The 23136-nt window shown below is 40.7% G+C and overlaps 1 pseudogene; it reads right to left on the bottom strand.

The window, feature by feature from the left end:
- Positions 1-22549, bottom strand: part of LOC128097000 (putative protein FAM10A4) — a 35309-nt pseudogene extending 12760 nt beyond the window's left edge.
- Positions 22550-23136: the final 587 nt, after the last annotated feature.

Genomic DNA, 23136 nt, shown 5'->3' with positions numbered 1-23136 from the left:
TTTCACTACAGCAAACAGGAAGCAAAAAAGCTCCACAGTGTGAGGTGAAATGAAGTAGATGTCTGAAAGTAGGAGAGAAGTGCAGAGCCTAGTGTCCAGGACTGCCCAGTGCAACCAGACTTCTAGATAAGCAATTTCATAAAGGTCTGTCCCTCAGCCTTAGCACTCAGATACACCAGAAGCATACAGCTGCTTCACGGAGGGTCCTCAATATTCGTTTCTGAAAATGTATTCATTAGCTACAAAAATGGCCACTATGAATTCTTTTTATAATCTACATGGCTTATTTGATTTCATTCTTATTTAAATGTCTGTTTCTGTTTAAACTCATATGCACACACCTACACTACCTTACACCTCCACACAATGATTCATCTTTCCACTCTGTATCCAACAACTGAGCTCACTTTGTTACTGTTGTTGATGCCACGAATTCACAAGCCAACTCTCTCACAAAGAACTGGCCCTTGACCATGAATGAGGAACTGCATAACAGGATCAAAATGAGGCTCCTGTTTCTCATTCCAGCTTTCTCTTCAAGCATTAAAACCATAAGTGGCGTTTATTGAGTCTTGCACTAAGTAAGGCATTTTTTGCATAATCTCTTCCCTTTAGAACAGCTGTCGGAAGCAACATTATTATCTACATTTTACAGGTAAGGAAATCAAATGGGAGAGTTAAAATGACTGACCAACATCATGTAATTGACTCCCGATAAGACTACACCTTAACAGAAATTGAGGAAAGAGAACATCAATGACCCCAAGAGAACAATAAAAAAGAATAGTAATAGTTACACCTGACAATGGATTCATTGTAAGTATCTAAAAAGTCCAAGGTAGCCCCTATGTTGTAGAATATTATTTTATGATGTGTTAAATTTGTTTATGCTGTGGAACATTTATCTAATGATGCAAATATGTGCTGTGTTCTTTTGTCTTGCATTTGTTTAGCTCTGTGAAGCTGTGTTACTTTGCCTGTCTAAAACACCTGATGGCCTAATAAAGAGATGAACAGCTAATAGCAAGGCAGGAGAAAAGATAGGCAGGGCTGGCAGGCAGAGACAATAAAAAGGAGGAGAAATCTGGGAAGAAAAAGGAGAAAGATCAAGGAAGGAGGAGGACTTCAGGGACCAGCCACCCAGCTACACAGCCAGACATGGAATAAGAAGGAAAGAAAAGATATACAAGAATAGAGAAAAAGATAAAAGCCCTGATGCCAAAGATAGATGGGATAATTTAACTTAAGAAAAGCTGGATAAAAATAAGCCAAACTAAGGTCAGGCATTCATAAGTTAAGAATAAGTCTCCGTGGACTTATTTGGGAGCTGGGTGGTGGGCCCCCCAAAACAGTAAAGAGCCAAAAGAGCAAATGAGTAGGAAAAAAACCAACAACTACATTTTGGCATAGTAACGTGGGCTAAATTTCCATGTAGGTCCCGAGAAAGCTGAAAAAAGAAAAGGAAAGAAAAAGGACACAGATCCTTTAAGAGGCTCTGCTGCTCAGCCAGCAGCGCTAAATAAAAACAGCAAGCTAAGTAAAAACTGCTTGTGGCAACGCAGGTGCTGCCTTCCTACAGCTAGGAAGGTTGAATGCAGTTATCAGTTATGAACCTCAGACTGGGCTGTGAGCTTTAGACTTGGTTTTCCTGACCCAAGAAGCAGATGGAGCCAGTCTAGAGCCTCACAGAGGACTCAGGGTAGTTTAGCAGTTTAAAGTTTCCTTGTGCAGTCAAAAAAGTCTAGAGATGTGCAGTAAAAGAGGTGCAGATGGAAAAAAAACTCTAAACAGGTTCCAGTGTGTTTTACAATGTGCATAGGCTTAAGAAAGAAAATGGGTATAGGCAGTTATAGAAAGAAATAAATACTTTAACAATAAAATAAAGTCGTTAAAGAGACAGTAAAAAGAAAAAAGAAAAAGCCATGTAAAGATGGGAAATACGCAGGGAGTCTGGATGCTGCGTGTTACTGTGTTGATTTTGAATTTTTCACTTACTGATGGACAAGAGACAACTGCTGGCAGACATGGGCTTGTGAACAGGACTGCAAAATTGAACCAACCCAGATTCTTTAGGGCTATATTAACTTTTAAAAAGAAGTCAAAAAAATATGTGTCAAATGGAAATCAAAAATGCTTTGGAGTTTTGTTCCCACAGGAGATGAGAGGCTGTGGATTCCTTCAGGAATGATATTGATCAGGTTTGATTGGGGAGACCTCCTAAATTTTGACAGGTGATATCTATCAACAAGTATAATAGCTGATCTTTCCAGGACTTGGCCATTATTTCAAATTTTCTTAGGAACCCTAAAGATACTCATCCACAGACAGCAGGAAGAAGGTTGTAGAATGATGGGGTGCCAACATTCCCAAGAGGGGTGTGTGAGGCTTTTGGTTATTTGGTGGGTTATGTATGTTTTAATTTAGGGGAATATAGGAATATAGGATAAAAAGACAACTATTAACCTCAGATATTTTGCATTGACATGAATTTTGGTATATTGATACAAATTTAAAGTCAATTTTGTTATATGTATTTGAATGTATGTTTCTACTCTTGTTTGGGGTATTGTGTTTATGCAGTTCATTTAAAAATGCAATGTATAAATAAGAAATGAAGTTAGTAGTTAACCTATAGTAATCAAACTTGTAGTCACATTAGGTATGTTTTCTAGGTTAAATAGGTTTATTTTAGATAAATGGTCTTCAAACACTTCAAAGACCTACAGAATATGGCATTTAAAATGTTTTGTTAAGGTTTTTCGTGACAATAAGACACATCTGCTCCTCACAGCACCAATTTACTTCATAAAAAGATGATGGGCATCAAAGAAACTCCATAGGAGTTTGCTTTCACTGTGGCAAGGTTAGCCATTTGGACAAGAAACTGCTTTTGCCTTGAAAGCTTGACAGTATGCTGTATAAACTGGACATGCAGGACCCATAGGAAAGTGACTGCTGAACCTTGCCCAAACAAGGTGGGATGGTCCTTCAGAGTTCCTGCTTCACAGAAGAGTCTGCCAGACATTCTGCAGGACACAGAGAAAAGCCACTGATGAACTTTGCCAATACAAGGCAGGAAAGTACTTCAAATTTCCTGTTCACTGAAAAGTTTGCCAGCTATTCTGGGACTGTAGGCTGAATGTGGATGCCTCAATGTTGCAAGGGAACTTAGGATGACTTACCAGGCAGCCAAATGTCTCTATTGTTAGAAAATATTATATCCTTCTTGGTCTTTGATGAAGTTGAAGACTAGATAGTTATAGTCACAGTTTTCATTAGTTATGATAGAAAGCAAATTAGGTCTAAAACTTTGGATTCACTAAGACAGGATAGATAATGCATTATTTTCTCTGAATATGCTAACTATGAATAGACAGAATATTATAAATGTAATTCTTGATAATTATTTTTGTTGTGTATAGGTTTACTATGTTAAAGTTAAAACCTTTCTTTTTTAGACAAAAAGGGGGAAATGTTATAGAATATTATTTTAAGATGTGTTGCATTTTTTTATCTTGCATTTGTTTAACTCTGAGAAGTTGTGTTACTTTGCCTGTCTAAAACACTTGATGGTCTAATAAAGAGTTGAATGACCAATAGCAAGGTGGGAGAAAGGATAGGCAGGGCTGGCAGGCAGAGACAATAAAAAGGAGGAGAAATCTGGAAAGAAAAAAGAAGTAGCAAGGAAAGGAGAAGGAGAGGAGGACATCAGGGGCAAGCCACCCAGCTACACAACCAGCAAGCCACGGAGTAAGAAGTAAAAAGACGTGTACAGAAATAAAAAAAGATAAAAGCCCAGAGGCATAAGGTAGACAGGATAATTTAAATTAAGAAAAGCTGGCTAGAGAAAGAAGCCAAACTAAGGCTGGGCATTCATAAGTAAGAATAAGCTTCCATGTGTGATCTATTTGGGAGTTGGATGACAGACACCCCCTCCCAAAAAAAGAGTAAAAATAAGCAACATCACCTCTATTTCTCTCCTCTTCCCCTCTTAAAAATATCCTTAAATCCCCTATTTTCTTCAATAACCAATTACACAAATCTCCTATAAAAAAGTAAATCAAATCCAATATATGTATGTATTAGGATGGATAGGTGAAAAAGGTCCTAATGACTTTGTAATCAAAACCTTGGAGTTATAAGTTGTTAAGCCAACTGTGGATAAAACTCCCAAATACAAAATTAATGCATTAATGGTGTTTATGTCTTTATTACCCTGTAATTATGTCATTCCTATGATTGTTTTTCTTTTCATGCTGGCCTATAAAATGTTGCTGCCTCAACCTGTTTTAAACATCTACATTTGTAGGATTAGGACTACTGATGTGTTGCCAATTTCCATGAAAGAGAAGCTAAAAGCACTGAACCCATTTATTTGATAGCTAAAATCCTTCATTAATTTGCTTTCTGGCATTCCTGGCTGTACTCTTTTTGGTGGCTTTATTCTGCATTTTAGATAACAGTATGCCCTTTTGTGATAAAAAAAAAAATGTGTTTTGAAACTAGCCATAGAATTGATTTTGCACTTCATTAACATAACTTACACAGGTTTGCATTTACCCCAAGGATGGATTCATTGCCCTGTGTACAATGCTTCTGTATCATCTCATCTTTTTGAAATGACATTTTAGTCACTTATTCAAGTAAAAATGTCCATGTTATTTATCTCCTTGCTACAGGTTTCTTCATCTAAGGGTTCTTTTTTTTTAAAACTCTTTTTTTTTTTTTTTGAAGTGTCCCAAATGCTGCCAGGATGTGCATGGAAGCAAAGCTAAGTTCAGATTCCATGGTGTTAAAGTTAATGGGTTGTTGTGTTTTCTTTTCCATAGCAGGATTGATTACAGGCTCCCTGAGACGAGTAAGACTTTTGCATGACCAGTTTGTAAAAGTCTATTTTCTAGCCATTTTTTCGAAATTAGTCTTATACATAAAGTGAGGTGCCCTATATATGCACAGATATGGTCCTTCCTCAGAAAAGCCTGAGGCTGCTCGGTACTCATAGACCACAGACAGGAATGGCGGCCCAGACACGTGAACTCTGCCTTGGGTTTCAGAATCATTTAGTCCTTTTGTAACAAAGAATAAATAGATAAATATGTCCCTTGCAATGTCAATTAAAAACTTAGTATTGAAAAAAAATATCCTGTATAAAAGAGTGTGGGTTTGTATCTGGTAGCAGGAAGTGGATACTAAAAATGTATTAACTTGTGTTTCTTTTTGTAAAATAATGGGCTCATCTTTTTTAAATATTTACTTCATTTAAAAGTGTGTATTTTGTGTTTATCTGTGGGGAGAGTATTTGCACGTGAGAGGCCAAAAGATGGTGTTGGGTCCCCTGCAGGTATAGCTGCAGGTGGTGACCTGATGTGGATGCTGGAAACAAACTCAGGTCCTCTGAAGAAGCAGTATGCACTCTCGTCTGTTGGCCAGCTCTCCAGCCTCCCAAACTGTACACTTCTGTTAAGATATTTTAGAGTAAGTGAATCTCTATAGCTTTTTTGTAATGCAAATTGGGCGTGTGTGTGTTTTCCCTTTTAACATAAACCTAATAGTACTCATTATTCAAGATAAGAAAATTCCTTAGGAAACCACTGGGTTTTTATTTAAGCTAACAAATGATTAAGCTTGTTCAGAATTATTTTTAAGAATAACACAAAGAGTTAAATTGTTAATAGGCATTTCTTGATGAAGTTGGCCCCTAGGTTTATCTATTCTGCTATGGACAAATTCTGGACCATTCTAACTTTGACCTTGTAATACAGTACTTTCCAGTCACAGAAGCATTATAATAGAACATCCCAGGCCGTTCCTTGACCTAGACATTTCAATCAGCTTTCCTATGCGCCACTCTCCATTCCCTCCCTGCAGTACTTATTTTAGTTATATAATAAAGTGATGCTGGAGAAACAGGGGCCATGGGTTCCATGTGGAAATAAATGTTGCCTACACTGCCTTACTGTGGTGTATCTTAAAGATGACCCTAGATGACACGCACCTGGACTCATTTCTGGTGCCTGTGTAAAATGCAGATACCTGAACCTCATTCTAGACCTATCAGAGCTCAGGGAAAGTTTCCAGAGCCTACAATTTCAGTAAGCCCAGGTGTTCTTGTGTGGTCTGGGGCTCAAAGGTCACTGTCTTTCATGGCCAGAGGAACGTCACTGCTTAGGAGCTAAAAAGAAAAGAAGGATTTTGTTGTTATTTTTGCACTTTGGGAGGGCCTGCCACCCAAACTTCATCAAGAAATGCCTATTAACAATTTGGGAGAGCTCCCAAATAAATCACACATCGAGGCTTATTCTTAATTATGAATGTCCAGCCTTAGCTTGGCTTGTTTCTTGCCAGTTTTCCTTAACTTAAATTATCCCATCTACCTTTTGCCCCTGGGCTTTTCCCATTTTCTTACTTCTGTATATCTTATTCTTATGTGGCTGGCTGTGTAGCTGGGTTGCTGGCCCCTGGAGTCCTCTTCCTTTTCTGACTATTTCTTCCTCTCTCCACCCAGATTTTTTCCTTCTATATATTCTCTTTGCCTGCCAGCCCCACCTATCCTTTCTACTGCCTTGCTATTGGCCATTCAGCTCATTATTAGACCATCAGGTGTTTTAGACAGGCACAGTAACACAACTTCACAGAGTTAAACAAATGCAACACAAACAAAAGTAACACAGCTTAAAGTAATATCGTAAAATAGAAGGAGGAGGAGGAGGAAGAGGCACAGGAGCCTTCTTTGAAGAGATAAAAAGGGAAGACACTGGCATCCCTCTCAGAGAAATCCCACCAGTATATTTGAAGGGCTCTCAAAGGCCTGATCATGGCAAATATAGCCCTGGCAGGTCTTGCCCTTACCCCTTCCCTCTACCTTGCTAAACGGTTAGATTACATTCCTAAAGCTAGCCATCAAGGTCCATTCCCTTACTTGGCTGCTTTCTCCCTCTGAGGCCGACTAGCAAGATCCAACTATTAAAGTATTGAAGTCCAGCAATAAAAAGTTCCCTTTTGGCTCACCTAATTAACATGCTCAGACAAAATTAAGCAGTTCATCCTAACATGGGGTTTTCTCTTTCCCCTTCTAAATAGCCACATCTGTCTGCTCTATCCAGAGGCAGTCTTTTGTCCCTCCCCCGCCCCTTGTTCTTTTCCTCTTCTGCTTGGTCCTCTGTCTCCACTGTCTTTGTCTCTTATCCCCTGTCATTTGTCCCTCTGGATCAAATAAACCTGCTTTGTGTTGAGAACTTGGTGTTGGGGTGTCTTGACACCAGTCCTTTCAATGTTTATAAAGCCATTCGAAGTTAAAAATATCCTTAGAGAGAAGGATAAATGCTGGAAAAAGAGCATGGGTGAAGCTTGTGATGCTCTGCATGTACTTAACTTCAAAAACCTTTACTTGGTAATCACCTGAGAAGTGGGAATCTCTGCTTCATGAAGGGTCATAAGGACTAAGCAGAGACAAATGAAAAGGCTGGCATAGCACCAGTGCATCGACAGAGTTGAAGACCATGCATGCTTGGCCACTCTTCCCACCAAGGCTTTCTTCAGTGCCTGCCCTCCCCAGCCAAGCAGCACAAGCCAGTGTTGGCTGACCACACTGAGATCAGCAGGTCCTGGACTTCATCTGCCATTTTGTCTTGATTGCCAGTGTTTCCAAAGATATCTCTCTCTTTCTCCCATTTCATTTACTCTCCAGAAGCTAATGGCTATAAGTTTAAATCTGAAATGTCTGCTCAAAGTCCCTCGTGTTAAAGTTGGGACTGTGGCACTGTTGGAAAAACATGGAACCTTTAGGAGGTGGAGCATAGTTGGACAAACCCTGTTCTCCACCCCCACCCCCTTCTGTTTCCAGCTGCTTTAAGATAAACATGCCTCTTCTACCACGTACCCCACCATGATAGAGTGGGCTTTCATGGGCCTAAGAGCCCATGGATGGAAAAAAAAAAAAACCTTTTTCCTTACTAATTTTACTGTCTCGAGTATTTTTTTCCATAGTGATGGAAGTTGACTAGCATACCAACTGCTCCTGAGATCTAGAAGTCCCTGTTGTTATCTCCTAGTCCTGATCAGAGCCCACGAGTCTGAGACTCACATTTCTGCTCTTTCATGTTTCCGTCTTGCCAAAGCCTGGACAAGTTCTCCCTGATGCTCCCAGGCACTTTCCCCACTTTCTCCAAGTCCTCATTCAAATGAAAGACAATGGACAAAAGCCTGCCCTTGTCCTTCTGCTGTCTCTAGGCGACCTTCCCTAAAGACTATGTAACAAGATGAACCTTAGCTACGAATAACCAATGCTGACATAGAATGTGACGAAGTGGATGCACAGTGATTGTATATAATTATAAAATCCAGTGTGATGTTTCAATGCCTTCACACCATGGGGTGACTGGATTGTGGTAACTTGGTTATCCTTCACCTCAAACACTCAGAAAAAATTGCTCTGGTAACATTAAAAAGTTTCTCTACTTGAGCTTTTCAAGTATTCTGTTACTTATTGTCAGTCATAGACATCTTTCTGTGCCCCAGACCATCAAAGACTATCCACTCTGCCCAGCCAGACTCCCTCAATCATCTCTCTCCCCCTCCACCATGTCCCAATGCTAGTCACACCTTAGTTTTTAATTATATGAAATACACTTAAACAGGGGAGTAGCCATTACAACTTATATCAACAGAGCAAAGATCAAATATGTTTTCTGTGCAAACATTAATTCTGAAAAATCACCAAGTGAAAACTATCTTTCTCAGGGCAAAATAAAAGTAAGACTTGAAAATTTTATATTAAATCTAGGATTGGGGTAAGCACAATACAACATTTCTGGTTCTTGACAACTCTTAAGTATACCACTTGGGAGCCTTTGATTTGACTTTTACCATTGAGCGTCAGTGTTCTGTCACGAATATATTCATAAACGCTGAAGAGATAGGAAAACAATCACTTGAGAGGGTATTTTAGCTGTTGTTGGCCTCAGTGCTTTTTATTTCACACATGCATACACCAGAAAAAAAAGTAAAAACCATGTCACTAAGTCATTTTAAATAAATATTCAAATGATAGGAAGATTAAATGCTAGTGTTTGTTAGGTTTTGTCAACTTGACATAAGCTAGAGTCCTTTAGAAAAAGGGAATCTCAACTAAGGAAATGCCTCCATAAAACTGGTCTGTGGGAAAGTCTGGGGACTAGTGATTGATATGGCAGGGCCCAGTTCATTGTGAGTGATGCCATCACTGAGCAAGCCGGAGGGAGGGGGCAAGCCAGTAAGCAGCACTCCTCCATAACCTCTACCATCCTGCCTCCAGGCTCCTGCCATGAGTTTCTGCCCTGACTTTCCTCCATGATAGACTATGAATTGTAAGCTGAAATAAACCTTTTCTTCTCCAAACTGCTTTTGCTCATGATGTTTTATCACAGCAGCAGAGTAAACTAAGACAGTGCTATTTCTTAGAGGAGTTTCCTTGACTGCATAGAAACTGAAAGCTGAAAGCCAACCCATGTGTAGGCTTCCTTTGCTTGTTATTCTCATATACTCACTGTAATTCACACTTTGGAAGTCAGTTGAGGAAATTTTCCTGGGTGGAATTCAGGTCATTCTGATTTATGAACAAGTATGGAGTTTGTCAGGGCTGTGGGTCCCAATGTACCTGTCTGTAGAGAAATCCCAGACACTGCCTTGTTGATCATAGACATTGTACAAGAGTTTTGTTTTGTTTTTCAAGACAGGGTTTCTCTGTGTAGCTTTGCACCTTTCCTGGAACTCACTCTGTAGACCAGGCTGGCCTCGAAATCACAGAGATCCGCCTGCCTCTGCCTCCCGAGTGCTGGGATTAAAGGTGTGCGCCACCACTGCCCGGCTTGTACAGGAGTTTTTAAAGCATACCATCTCTCTGGTAGTTGTATATCCATTCAACCAATACATTGCACCACAGACCATGGTAGATAAGAAGAGGAAAATTCACAGATTGGATTAAAGAAATAATTTCCAATAAAACATACATATTAAAAGCTATAAGCTGCTTCTTTTGCCTACAAATAGTTGTTTTGATCTAGCTCTTGGAAGATACATGATAGAGTTGTAGAAAATATACATTTTTGCCTATGAAGAAATGAGAATATGAGGATGGAGAGATGGCTCTGTAGGTGAGAGCACTTACTGCTTTTTCAGAGGACTGGGCTGGGTTCTTATCACCCATATGGTGGTTTACAATCATCTACAACTTCAGTACTAGAAAATCTAATGCCCTCTTCTGGTCTCTGCATTCACATGAATGCAAACAGAACATTCATGCTTACAATATAAAACTAAATAAGTATTTTTTGAAACAGTTGATAATAAGCCCAATTGACTTCCTCGGATTTTAAATAATAATTATCATTTTTGAGTGCTCACCATATACCATGCTAAGCTCTTTAAATTTTTATTTCAAATAAACTTCATAGTAGTTACATTTTGCATTGGATAAACTTGATCTCCAGGTAACAAATGAAGAAACTGAGTGTGGTAGAGTTATTTGTTATAAGTCACATCATGGATGGCAAAAGGAGATGCAATTTCTTTAAAAATTATTTTTATTAATTCTTTGAGAATTTCATACAGTGCATTTTGATCATGTTCACCTCCAAGTCTTCCTCTTAACTCCTAACATATCAGTTCCCACTTCCCTATTTTGTATCATTTTCTTTTTATTAATAACTCATCAACACCAAATTGTGCTGTCCGTATACTTCTGGTGTGAGGGCCATCCACCGAGTGTGGCCACCTACCAGGAGCCACACTGATAAACAAAACCCCAGAAGCTATCAACTCTCCACAGCACCCCAGTTAAGAGTAGAAGCTCACAAACCATTTTCTACTTCTTGCTAGAATGTTGACTGGCTTGATGTGCAGGCAGCAGGCAACCAACAGCTGCTGTGAGTTAATGAATGCAGTCGTCCTGTCATATCCAGAAGACACTGTTTCATTTGGGTTCTTCCTGACCTCTCTATCTTACAGTCTTTCACCCCCTATTCTGTGATGGTTACTGAGCCTTTGAGATGTGATGTCAGTGTCCCATTTTGATGAGCACTGCACAGTCACTTATTCTCTGCACTAGTTGTGAATTTCTGCATTGAGTATCATCTACTGCACAAAGACACTTCTCTGATGAGGTCTGAGAGAATTACACTAAACTACAGGGAGAGGCACATGTTTATAGGGCAGTTTGATATAAATAGTAGTAGGTTCACATTTGGGGCCTGTAAGCTCCTCAACCATGTATTCTTACCCAGACTTACAGTACCAGGCATGTGTTTCCTCCTATGGAGCAGGCCTTTAAGCTAATCAGAAAGTGGTTGGTTACCTCCAAAACATCTGTGCCACTAGTAAAGCCATGGGTGTACATATATAACCATGCCAGTTATTTAACATCTGTCTAGCCTTTAGGAATACACAGAAAGAGTTGCTGGCTCTTGACCTTCTTCCTTTGACCTTCCTATTGATTCCAGAAGTCAAATATGCCTCTTGTCATGTACACCAATTGACACTGGCTTATGTACACAATCTTCTCAAGAAACGCTTTTTTTCCTCAGTAAAATCCTAACTGACATAAGTTCCAATGATTACAGGATGAGGTAAATTCAGGATTCTGTTGTCACCTGAGCAGATGCTGAGGGTGAAGAAAAGGTGGTTATTTAGATTTCTTTTGACACTATGTAGAAAGCATATATTTATAATTTTAGGACTCCCCTTTAGGCTATTGCCACTTCTAAGGCATGATCTTCTTTATCTCTCCATTAATAAAGCCCCCAGTGGTATTTTGAAAGAAAGTAGCCCTCAAAGGGAATGGCGCTATTAGGAGGTGTGGCTTTGTTGGAGGAAGTGTGTCACTGTGGAGGCGGGCTTGAGGTCTCATATGCTCAAGCCATGCCCAGTGAGACAGATCACTTCCTGTTGCCTGCCTATCAAAATGTAGGACTCTCAGCTCCAGCACCATGTCTGCTTGGACACCATCATGTTGCACCATGATGATAATGAACTAAACCTTGGAAAATGTAAGCCACCCCAATTAAATGTTTTTCCTTTATAAGACTTGTCATAGTCATGGTATCTCTTCAAAGCAATAAAAACTATCTAAGACACCTTCCATAATATGAGACAAGAATAATTGCTCAGGATCTGAGTTGGGGTGAATCATGGAATAGAAAAAGCAAATAGGCTAGGCTTGTCCATTACACTTACGATTCCCCTAGGCAAAATACAAATGAAAATTTCTGTTCCATGACCTGAGCCATTCTTTTCCCATTCCTACTCAGTCCTACACCATGGGGATCCTTGAAATTGATATGTGGACTCTCTAGCTCATATGACCAATGCCTGCCTATATCTTGTGTAGACAGACCTTTGCTATATTTTTTGGCTTGGAGTGTGTCCAGTGGAATCAGGGTGTATCTTTGGGAGGAGGAGCAGAGAAAATGCTTCTTGCATCCATGTGGGACCAATGTCTCAGACCATGGTCTAGGGAAAAGATGCATAGGGTCGGGCTGAATCTGCTTTCCCTCAGTCTCCTAGCCCCATGAGAAAGACACCATAGGAACACACCTTCACCGCCCTGTGAAATGTGGGGCCAAAAAGTGGTCCTGAATCTTGCTATGACCTATTTTACAGAATGACAAAATGAAAACTTGGGCATGGATACTATGTGGATGGTTCAGGCAAAGGAAATGAGTAAAAAGATGTAGAGTTTGAAACCAGGAATTGTAGTGTGAGAGCCAAGATTTCAGCACTGTACAGGTTATCCCATTGTATCTCTGTACGAAGTAATAGAAGGTTACACAAAATAAGGAGTTTGAAAGAAAGCCTTCAGGGCAGACAAGCTGCAAATCTCAGTAGCTCCTGGAGGAGCAGAATAGAGATGAGGGAGTAAGACAATCATGATGTTTTGAGATAAAGTGGAAAAAATTTTAAGCCAAATATTTTTTTAAAAAAGTGAGTCCTGAGAGGCCTTTTTTTTCCCCTGCAGTTAAGGTCAGCTGTTCCTTCAGCCAGCACCAAAAGGGTCACATAAACTTTCTAACCTGCAGAACCCTGACCTCTAAAGCAAAGAATGGGGCTGATTAAATGATAGTAAAGCTTCGAGGGCTTCTGTCTGCTGTGCAGGACTGTTAAAAGTGACGCTTGTTGTGTTGAAAGAAAATTGAGGTTTTTGTGAGAGCTGTAACCAGAGACATCCTTTTATCATAATAGGTCTTCATCCAAATAGCTTTCCAGTCTGGACTGCACTGTGGGAAATCAGTATTTCTCTTTCAAAGACCAAAATGAACAAGGAATCCATACTATTGATATCTCTGTGTTACAATTATTCCATTTGAAGATTAACTTCATTTATTAGGCCCTTTAGTTTTAAACATGGAGAACTGCATGTCAAAATACGAGGAATACTTAGTGAGAATTTTTCAGATTTCATTTTTATGCCTTTTGTGCTGAAGTCTCTAAATTGAAGAAGTTGAGAGTTCTTATCAGTACTGTACCTCAGGCTTTAGGTTAAGAAAATAATAATTTCACCAAAGCAGAGCAATCTACCAGTGAGTTCTTTTGATTCCCCATATATGCATAAACAATGGCAGAGAATGAAGTGTGACTTATTTTTAATTTAGTAAAGCACATAATAAAATTTACAGGCTTAGCTCTGATTGAGGGAATAGAACGGTCATGTTAAGGATAGTCACATTGTGACACAAATCTCTAGAACTTTTTAATCATGCAGAATGGAAACTCTGTACCCATTGAAAAACTACTTTCTACCTGCCCCCTACTCCCTGACAATTATTGTCCTACTTAATGATGTTTTTAGTTTGACTACAAACCTCAAGTGGATGGGGTCTCACAGTGGCCCTTTCTTTGTGGTTAGCCCTCTTGATTCATCCATACTGCACAACGTGTAGCAAGATTCCCTTCTCTCTCTTTTTTTTTTTTTTTTTTTTTTTGGTTTTTCGAGACAGGGTTTCTCTGTGTAGTTTTGTGCCTTTACTGGAGCTCACTTGGTAGCCCAGGCTGGCCTCGAACTCACAGAGATCCGCCTGGCTCTGCCTCCCGAGTGCTGGGATTAAAGGCGTGCGCCACCAACGCCCGGCCTCCCTTCTCTCTTAAAGCAAGTGTTATCTCACGGTCATTGTGCACCAGGCTTTCTTCATCTGCTCACCCACTGATGGTTATTTGGGTTGTTTCCATCTTTGGACAGCTATGACTGGCACAGCTGTTAAATGTGGATGTGCAAAAACCAGCTCTTGTGTGTCCATTGCCTTTTATGATGGGAACGTCTGTATGCATCCCGAACTATGTGGAAAGTATTCAAACCTAATAAAGATTTATTTATAAACAAATTTATGTTCAACTTCTTTTAAGTGGAAGCTTTTGACACATTAATAACAAATTGGTTTAGGTGAATGTACTTATCAATAGCTATTTTGATTTTGTTTATAATTTATTTCACAGTGATTTTTCTCTGGCTACCTGAAATAAAATCTCTCAGAAATCAAGTGGAATTTTCTCAGATCATAGGGAAGGTACCTTCGACACATTCTCAGGATGTATTCCTAAAACACAAAATGTAATTGCAAACAGGGAATATGCATACCTACATGTATATTTTTCTGTATTCTAAACCCATGTTTCTTATTAAGTCTTTTAGTGCCGTTATTTTGTATCATTGTTTTTAATCTCCATGTTCTATTATATTTCCTGTTAAAGATTAGCTTAATTTCATTGGGTTCTTTCTCTCTTACTGCTGTTGTTAATGTATTGTTATATTTCTGTATGTGAACACTTACCAGAAGTCAGGACGATATCATTACTAGGGACGTATTTTTCTTTTAATTCTCACACAACTAGGAAGGATTGTTTCTCACAACTGGATAAAGTAAGACTCCAAGTTTAAGTCAAGTTCTCCAAGAATACAAAGCTGAAATCTGGGATTTAATGATACCACCAGCTGATCTTAGTTGCTTGCTATTTATTTTTAACATCGACCTATTAGAAACCATATTGTAGTTCTGTTTGACTCACCAGTATATTTGAGGTCCTGGCTTATTGTTCCAGTGAACATGAAGAAAAGTAACATGAGTTTTGAGCCCTCTGAAGGGGCTATCCTTTCTCATCCAGTGGCCTATCCCCATGTTGTTTATGCTGTGTTGGAAGTGCTGGTTTTCCCTAACAGCTGTGTTAAGTGTTCAGAGTAGAATGAGAATGTAAAAGAATAAGGACAAAGTGCCAGGCTTACATTCGGGAAATAAAGGTCTGGACTTGTGAAATGCAACCTACATTCTACCTGTAACACTCAGGAGGCCTGTGCATCAGGTCTCCAGGCTTCGGTGTGAGCTAGTATGGGACGTGAGCAGCTTCCTAGGCTTCCTCCAAATATTCCTCCCATGCCCTAAGTCCCAGCAGGAGAACAAGCTTTCTTCACCATCTTTCCGACCATCTTCAGCACATCTTGAAGGCTGGTTGGAAGCTCTCACAGAGAGCTAATCTTCCAGGCTTTCCTGCCCTCACAGTCCCTCTGCCCTTCTGAAAGCACAAAACTCACAGTTGAAACAAGTCATTTTTTTCCTTGGGGAACTGAATCCAAACACTAGCTCATCTCTGTGAGCCTGTAATTAAATCTGGTGTGCAGGTCACTAGTGCCACTGGGTCAGGAGACAGACAAAAAGAGACGTGAAAGAAATGGCATTTGTTTCTTGGACGGCCCTGGTGTTTCTCTGAGAAGAAGGTCCTGGCAGCCACACAGTGGAGTCCCTGTGACCAGAATACTCGTGCTTCTCAGCATTTGCCAATTGGCTCCAAAATAGTTCTTACAGATCAAGGGCTATCTGGCTCACTCAGCCCTTGAAACTGAAGCCCTTTGCTGGCGGTCTGTGGCTGCCCCAAGAGATATTTTCCTACCTCACCACCTCAATTTCTAACCAGAAAAGCTGCTCATCCTTAACTGTGCACCAAAATCAACTGAGTGGACCAAGGAAAAACCTCTGATACTATCCTAAGGATTTTGATTTAGGCAGGCTAGAGCAGGACCTGAGAATTCATTTTCCTCTAGCTATTCATTTTCCTAATTGACAAAACTTATATATGTATACATATATATATATATATATATATATATATATATATAAAATGTAGTATACATGGTTATATATATGCATATATAGTACTATGTGTGTTTTACAACACACACACACACACACACACACACACACACACACACACACACACACATATATGTTGCTATTTATTCTTAAAATCTACCTATCTGAAACCATATTGTAGTCCTATTTGACTCAGCAGTGTGTTTGAGGTCCTGGCTTATTGTTCTAATGAACATGAGAAAAGTAACACGAGTTTTGGACCCTCTGAAGGGGCTGTCCTTTCTCATCCAGCGGTCTATCCCCATGTTGTTTATGCTGTGTTGCAGAGCACTGGTTTTCCCTAACATCTGTGTTAAGTGTTCAGAGTAGAATGAGAATGTACAAGAATAAGGACAAAGTGCCCAGGAGCTTGGTTCTGTTGTCTTTGTAGGTTTCCCCTTCGTGATCTTGACCCCCCCCTCCCCAACTTGCTTGCAGAATCCCTCTTCCCTCTCTTTGACTGTACTCCTGGAGCTCGGCCTGGTGCTTGACTGTGGATCTCTGCATCTGCTTCCATCAGTTACTGGATGAAGGCTCTATGATGACAGGGTATTCACCAATCTGATTACTGGGGTAAGGCAGCTCAGGCACCCTCTCCACTATTGCTAGTAGTCTAAGCTGGGGTCACACTTGTGGATTCCTGGGAACTTCCCCAGCACCAGGTTTCTCCCTATCCCCATGATGTCTCCGTCTATCAAGATATCTCTTTCATTGCTCTCCCACTCATTCCTGTTCGTTTGACCATTCTGTTCTCTTATGTTCTCATCCCCGATCCCCTACCCTCTATTGACCCCCCTCACCCCCAGTTTACTCAGGAAATATCATCTATTTCCCCTTCCCAGAGTGCTTCATGTGTCCCTTTTAGGACACTCCTTGTTTCCTAGCTTCTCTTGAGCTGTGGGCTGTAGTCTGGTTATCCTTTGCTTTACATCTAGTATACAGGGACATATCTTGCCAACCCAGTCATTATTGTAGCTGTGAATCACAGGATTCACAGCTGTGTCAGATGACCTGTGCCCCCCCACCCCCCACCCACCCCACACACACACACAGGAGCCCATATTGTACTATGAAAGCTAGGCAGTAGAGAGGAAGCTTCCTGGTCAGTACCAACTTGGTTTCTCTATGTCTTATGACCAAAGTATGGCCACATTTTCTTTAGTCAATCATCTACCGATGGACACTTCAGATTTTCTTCATTTCTTTTTTGTTGTGAATGATGCTGTAATGAACATGGGAATTTAGATGGCTCTTTAATTTACTGACCTAATTTTCTTTGGATATATACCCAGAAATAGGAGTGCCAGATCATATGACAACTCTATTTTTAACCTGGTTTTTTAAATTTTATGTATTTGTTTGTTTGGTTGGTTTTTTGAGACAGGATTTCTCTGTGTAGCCCTGGCTATCCTGGAACTCACTCTGTAGACCAGGCTGGTCCCAAACTTAGAAATCCACCTGCCTCTGCCTCCCAAGTGCTGGGATTAAAGGCATGTGCCACCACACACCGCTGTTCTTTGTTTGTTTGTTTAAGAAACGTCCATACTCTTTTGTATAGGGGCTGCACTAAGAATTCACATGTCTAATAAATTCCCATGTCTTCAGATGTTGCTGGTCAAAAAAGAACCATAGGTAATCGGAGGGCAATAGTTGCTGTCTTTGGGACGTTGCATTTCATTAAACAAGTTAACTGTGGGTTTTATGCCAATGCTTCTGTTTACCACACCTACACTATTCTTATCCCTACTGCTTATTTTTCATTTCTATTTTCTTCTTCTTTCACGGGAAAGGAAATGCATGAACTGCGATAATTAAAAATAAGTGGACTTTCCTTCTTGTCCTACTAAATCATTAGACTTGAAACTAGCTTTTACTTCAAATTTTATTTCATTGTAAGATATGAAGAACAATCAAGACCCATCAAAACAGATCTTTGAATAATATCGTCCCAGTAAAATAAGAAGTACTGGAACCGAGGTCACAGATGGCTCCTGCAATCACACGAGAGTCGAATGAAGTTCTTGGGTTTGACAAGGAATGTCCATGGTTGTCTCCCGCTTGTGCTCAGTTTTGGCCAGATGCCTGGAGTGTGGTCTCGCTGTACTTCTGGTTGGGCTTCTCTCTGTTCTCTTCAGGCAGGAAGAAAAACAGAGAAAGTTAAAAGGATGTGGTTTGTGTGGGCATTCCTTATCTCATAGTTCAGACTTGTGTGTTAGAGTATGGTGCAGGAAAGAAGGAGAATGTGAGTCAGATACCCTGGCAATATATTTACTGCTACTAAAAGAGTGACATGTTTCAATCCACCTTGTTCTGACTAATCCTAACCTACCATCAAATGTCCATGGTACAGAACTCTGTGTGTATAGATTTATTCATAACTATTTTTAGCATATCAGTAAAGTTTTCTACCATTTATACATAATTAAGGGAGGAGGTTTTAAAGCTAAATAATAATAATGCTAAAGGCATTATTTCTTTACCAGCTCATCTGTCTCTTTCCCAAAGAATACTTAATAAAATGTAAGTGAGCAGAAGCCTTTTATTAGGTAACATAAAACCTTCTATTATTTATACGACATTAAAAATATTGTCTCTTTAAACAGTTGCTTTTTATTAAAAATGCATTTCTTGTCATGTACTACACAGTTTCATGCACACACAAAAATATCTAGACTCTTTTTAAGTTACCACTTTGACTCTTTGTTAATCATTGTTATCTTGGTAGATACTTTCTGTTATATATTTACTTTACATTGAACTCTTTAGAAAATGAAAGCCTCAAACAAGACCCACTGATAATTATGAAAGGATCCATCTTCTGTCATGCAGCACTAATGACCTCTAACTTTCCCAAGCAATTCACTCTAAAAATGGGACAGAGAAAACCCATATGATTGAAGGAGCCAGATAAGATATCCTGTTACCATTTACCTATCTATTAACATCTGTCAATCAGCTCTCCTTCTGGGAGTGGATAAGATAAAGGGAAGAGAGAAAGGGGGAAAGAGAGAAAGAAGGAGAAATTTTAAAGGCAGTTGATACTTTAGAAAAGATAGAATAAAAAGCAAAATATTTGAATAATTTTGCTATTAACAACAAAGTTCCTTGTTTTTAATTTTCAAAGTCTAAAGTGCTAGTCAGAATTGAATTAATTATTGTTATGCCCAATTATTTCATTGAGTAAACTGAAGTTTTTGTGCTAAAGATTTACTGGCTTAAAATGAAGTTTAGAATTCCATTTTTCATGAATGTGATAAATATTTATTGTAAAAGTGTTTGTTTTCCCTCTTTTGTGGTCAACTTTCCTGAAGGAAATCAAGAAAAAGCAAAAAAACCACAGCTCTATCTTCAACATTTCAACCTGGAAAAGCAACAGGTTTGAGTATAAAGACATAAATAATCATGACATTAAGCAAAATGGGGCAAGAAGTGGCAAGAAGCAGCCAGTGGGGTCAAAGAGACTCAGCTACTGTTACTCAGGTCCTAACAGGAGAGAGCTTTGGAGAGTAGGAACAGAGTGATAACAATAGTGAGATGGTTTAAAAGGAAAAAAAAACCTCAGAACGTAATAGACCTTTGTAGTTGGCAAACACGAGTGGGAATTGACCAGAAGTAGAGCTAATTCATAAACTGGTTAGTCTAAGTGGTGTGGACTTGTCAGAGTGAGCAGATGGGGAAATGCAGGACACTCTCCCAAACATTAGACATAGAAAGACCTAATCACAGTTGTTTAAGATAAGGATTTGAAGGAAAGTGTCCTAAGAGAACTAAAAATGTCTGTAGGCAAAAGGAGGAAGCAGAAGAGGAAAGCTAAGGTGTAAATACTAGAGAAAAGCAACTGGATTTGTGAACTTACATGCAAAGTGCAGGGAGACTCCCCCTTGTCGGAGGGACAAGGGACGAAGTGAGCAGAAAAAAAGGAAACCATGGATCCAAAGAGATTGGGGGTAGAAAAAAATTGAGACCAGAGGGACTTGTAAAGCTAGGGTTTCTAAGCAGTCTTAGAGTTGAGGAAATCTCTAACACTGAGTTCTTAAGGAGAAACTTGTTATCCACAACCCGACTGGGCATTAGTGAAAATGTGATGGATTCAATGAGCATGAACTTGTAACACCCCAGGGCTTGGTTTCTGGGGATAGAGAATCCAAATGAAAGGCAAGGTGGTTTCACCAAGGGGGCAGTTGATGCTGAGGTCATGGTTGCATTGTCTCACTGATAGAAAGTGGTCATTTGGGATGAGATGCCAACAAAGGTACCATGAGAGTAGTGGGTTCACAGATCTTTGAAGTGTTTAAAGAGAAAGTAACAATGAAAAGAAACTTAGTTAATATGAGGTAGCTTCCTATTGAAAGACAAAAATCTTTCAATAAGCTGTTCCTGGTGATCCAATTGGGTCTATCTCAGTTTGAGCCCCCGTGAACTTAGAAGTGATTTATATATATGCTCCCTTAACTGGGACAAATCAAAGAGGCTGTGGCTTTGGATAAAGGCACCTCATTTGTTGACAAAATTCCTACGTGAGCTGGGGTGAGGGATTTCAATTCCAGAGACTGAAGCTTCCTGGAGGATGCAACAGCAAATTATGACAGAAACAGCACAGAGTAGACCATTCTGTTCAGACTCCCAAGAGGATTTCTGTCTGGATGGACTTTACCTTGAAAAGGCAAAACAACAAAGAACAGGTATCTTCTGTGCGATATTCAATAATGATTTTCATTAAATCCACTGTAATGGTAACGCCCACACTACCACCACCCATTCACTATGTCAGAGCGAGGGGCTGTGGATCAAAAAACAGAGACAAGAGACAGTGGGTCATTCGCCTCAGCAGAATGCCGAATGAAGGAGGGAGGAGGCCTTAAATACAGGCTTACAGCACAGTGGGAGAACCCCGGAGGGCAGAAGTTCATTACCGATGTTCTACATTCTTGTATCTAAGCTATTTATGCCCAGTATGCAGGATACACGAACAAGGAACCTCCGGTGAGCATTCAGGAGGAAGGAAACCGTCAGGGAATCAGCATAGGGAGGACATCTGGTCAAGGTCAGCAAGCAAGACAACAGCTACCCAAAATGGGGGCCAGGGCCCTACAGTCCACTGTGGGACTTCTAGATAATTGTGTCCATTTCAGGAAGGAAATCACTCGGGCTCAGCAAGTTTAAGGAACTTGTCCAAGTTTACATGGTCACTAATCAGAATTCATACCTGATTCTCTTTCATCCCAAGCTTCCTGTCTTTGCAAACACATACCCTCTGGCTCCTTGAGCTTCGTTCAGTGTGTTCATCTGTAAAAGGAAGGCATCTACTACATGATTTCTGATGTCCACTTGTTCTCCAACTTCACACTCTTGATTTTACATAAATATAGACATAATAACCATTGGGGTTCAGGGAGATGATGGGAACACTCAGTATGACTTTAGAATGCATTGTCCTAATTTAACACCATTTTCTTTTTTTCTCATTTTGTTTGCTTTTTCTTTCTTTTTTCTTTTTATTTATTCTTTGTGTCTTTCACATCATGCATCTCAATCCCATTAATTTCCCATCCCTTCGTATCCACCCTCTGCCCTTGCAATCTCACCCCCCCCCCAAAATAAAATAAAACAAAATTTAGGAAATAAAAAGAGGGAAAAAATCTCATCATGGAAGCTATAGTGTGACATAGTGAGTCATGCAGTAAACCCTCTTATCCATATATTTCTATGTGCAAATGTTCACTGCAAAGAGTCATTGGTCTGGTTGAGGCCTCTGGTTTCTGCTACACTAATGATGCTGGACCCTCAATGGGACTCCTCTTGGATATCCTGTTGTTGTCCTGTGTCATAAAGATTCTGCAGCTTTGGGTCTGCAGGACTGGCCCCTTCACATGCTCCAGCAGAACATAGATGGGGTGGATGTTGGGGTGGGCCAACACATAACCCTGATTCTGGGCCTGGGTAGTCGCAGGGTTAGTCAGCCCGACAGCTCTTCCCTGTCATCACCCTCAAGGTGAACTCTCCTGCATTGTCCTTGCTAGTTCACCCCTTGCAGTGATGAGCAAGGGGCAGGGCTGGTCTCTTGCTTTCACATCCTCAGAGTTGGCTCTCCCACACCTACATTTTCAGGGCTACCTCTACTGTGTTGCCCATGTGAGGGTGTAGAGGCCACTCTCCCAAGTGCTGCAGCTGGTGAGGGGCAGGGACAGCTCTCTCACTGTTATGACCTCAGGGCCAGCTCTCCCACCTGCCTCAGGCATTGAGGGGCGAGAGGAAGGGGGCATATCTCCCCCGCCCATGCTGCCATTGGGCAGATGAGGGATGGGGCCAGATCTCCCATGCTTGTGTTCTCGGTGCTGGCTCACCTGTGAACCTATCAACAAGGTTAGCTCTGCTGTGCTGCCCAGATGAAATGCAGGCTCCATTTTCCTAAGTGTTGGAGCTGGTAAAGGGAAGGGTCAGCCATAGGAGCAAGGGAGGAGCGCATCTTTCCCTTGCCCCCACCACCACACTGCAGACAAGGGAAGTGGTACCAGCTATGCCCCTCTCACGCCCTCAGGGCTGGCTCACCTGTACCCATATCTACAAAGTCAACTCTACTATACTGCCCAGGCAAGGCACAGGGCTCATTCTCCTGAGTACTGCAGCTGGTGAGGAGTTGGGTCAGGTCCCCCACCTGCTGCAGGTGTCAAGGGGCAATGGGAGGAGGGCATCTTTCCCTCACCCATGCCACCAAATGCAGACAAGAGGGGCATAACCTGCTCTCCCATTCTCACACCCTCAGGCTCATCTTGGCCATGCCCCTGCAAACAGGGTCAGCTCTATTGTGCTTTCCAGGTGAGGTGTAGGACCCTCTCTCCTGAGTGCTCCAGCCAGGGAGGGGCAGGATCAACTCTGTATAGCCCTATCCTCTTAGCCTTTGGTAGTATCAGGAGCCTCAGACATCAACACAGACTATGGCTGCATCATGGCCGTGAACCTAGGCATGGGCCCCTTCAGCAGCCCTGGCACA

The sequence above is a fragment of the Peromyscus californicus genome, unplaced genomic scaffold, assembly GCF_007827085.1.
Source record: "Peromyscus californicus insignis strain IS unplaced genomic scaffold, ASM782708v3 Scaffold_5__1_contigs__length_169319896, whole genome shotgun sequence".
Taxonomy (NCBI): domain Eukaryota; kingdom Metazoa; phylum Chordata; class Mammalia; order Rodentia; family Cricetidae; genus Peromyscus; species Peromyscus californicus.
Note: the sequence above shows the minus strand (reverse complement) of the source record. Positions and strands in the feature narration are given on the sequence as shown.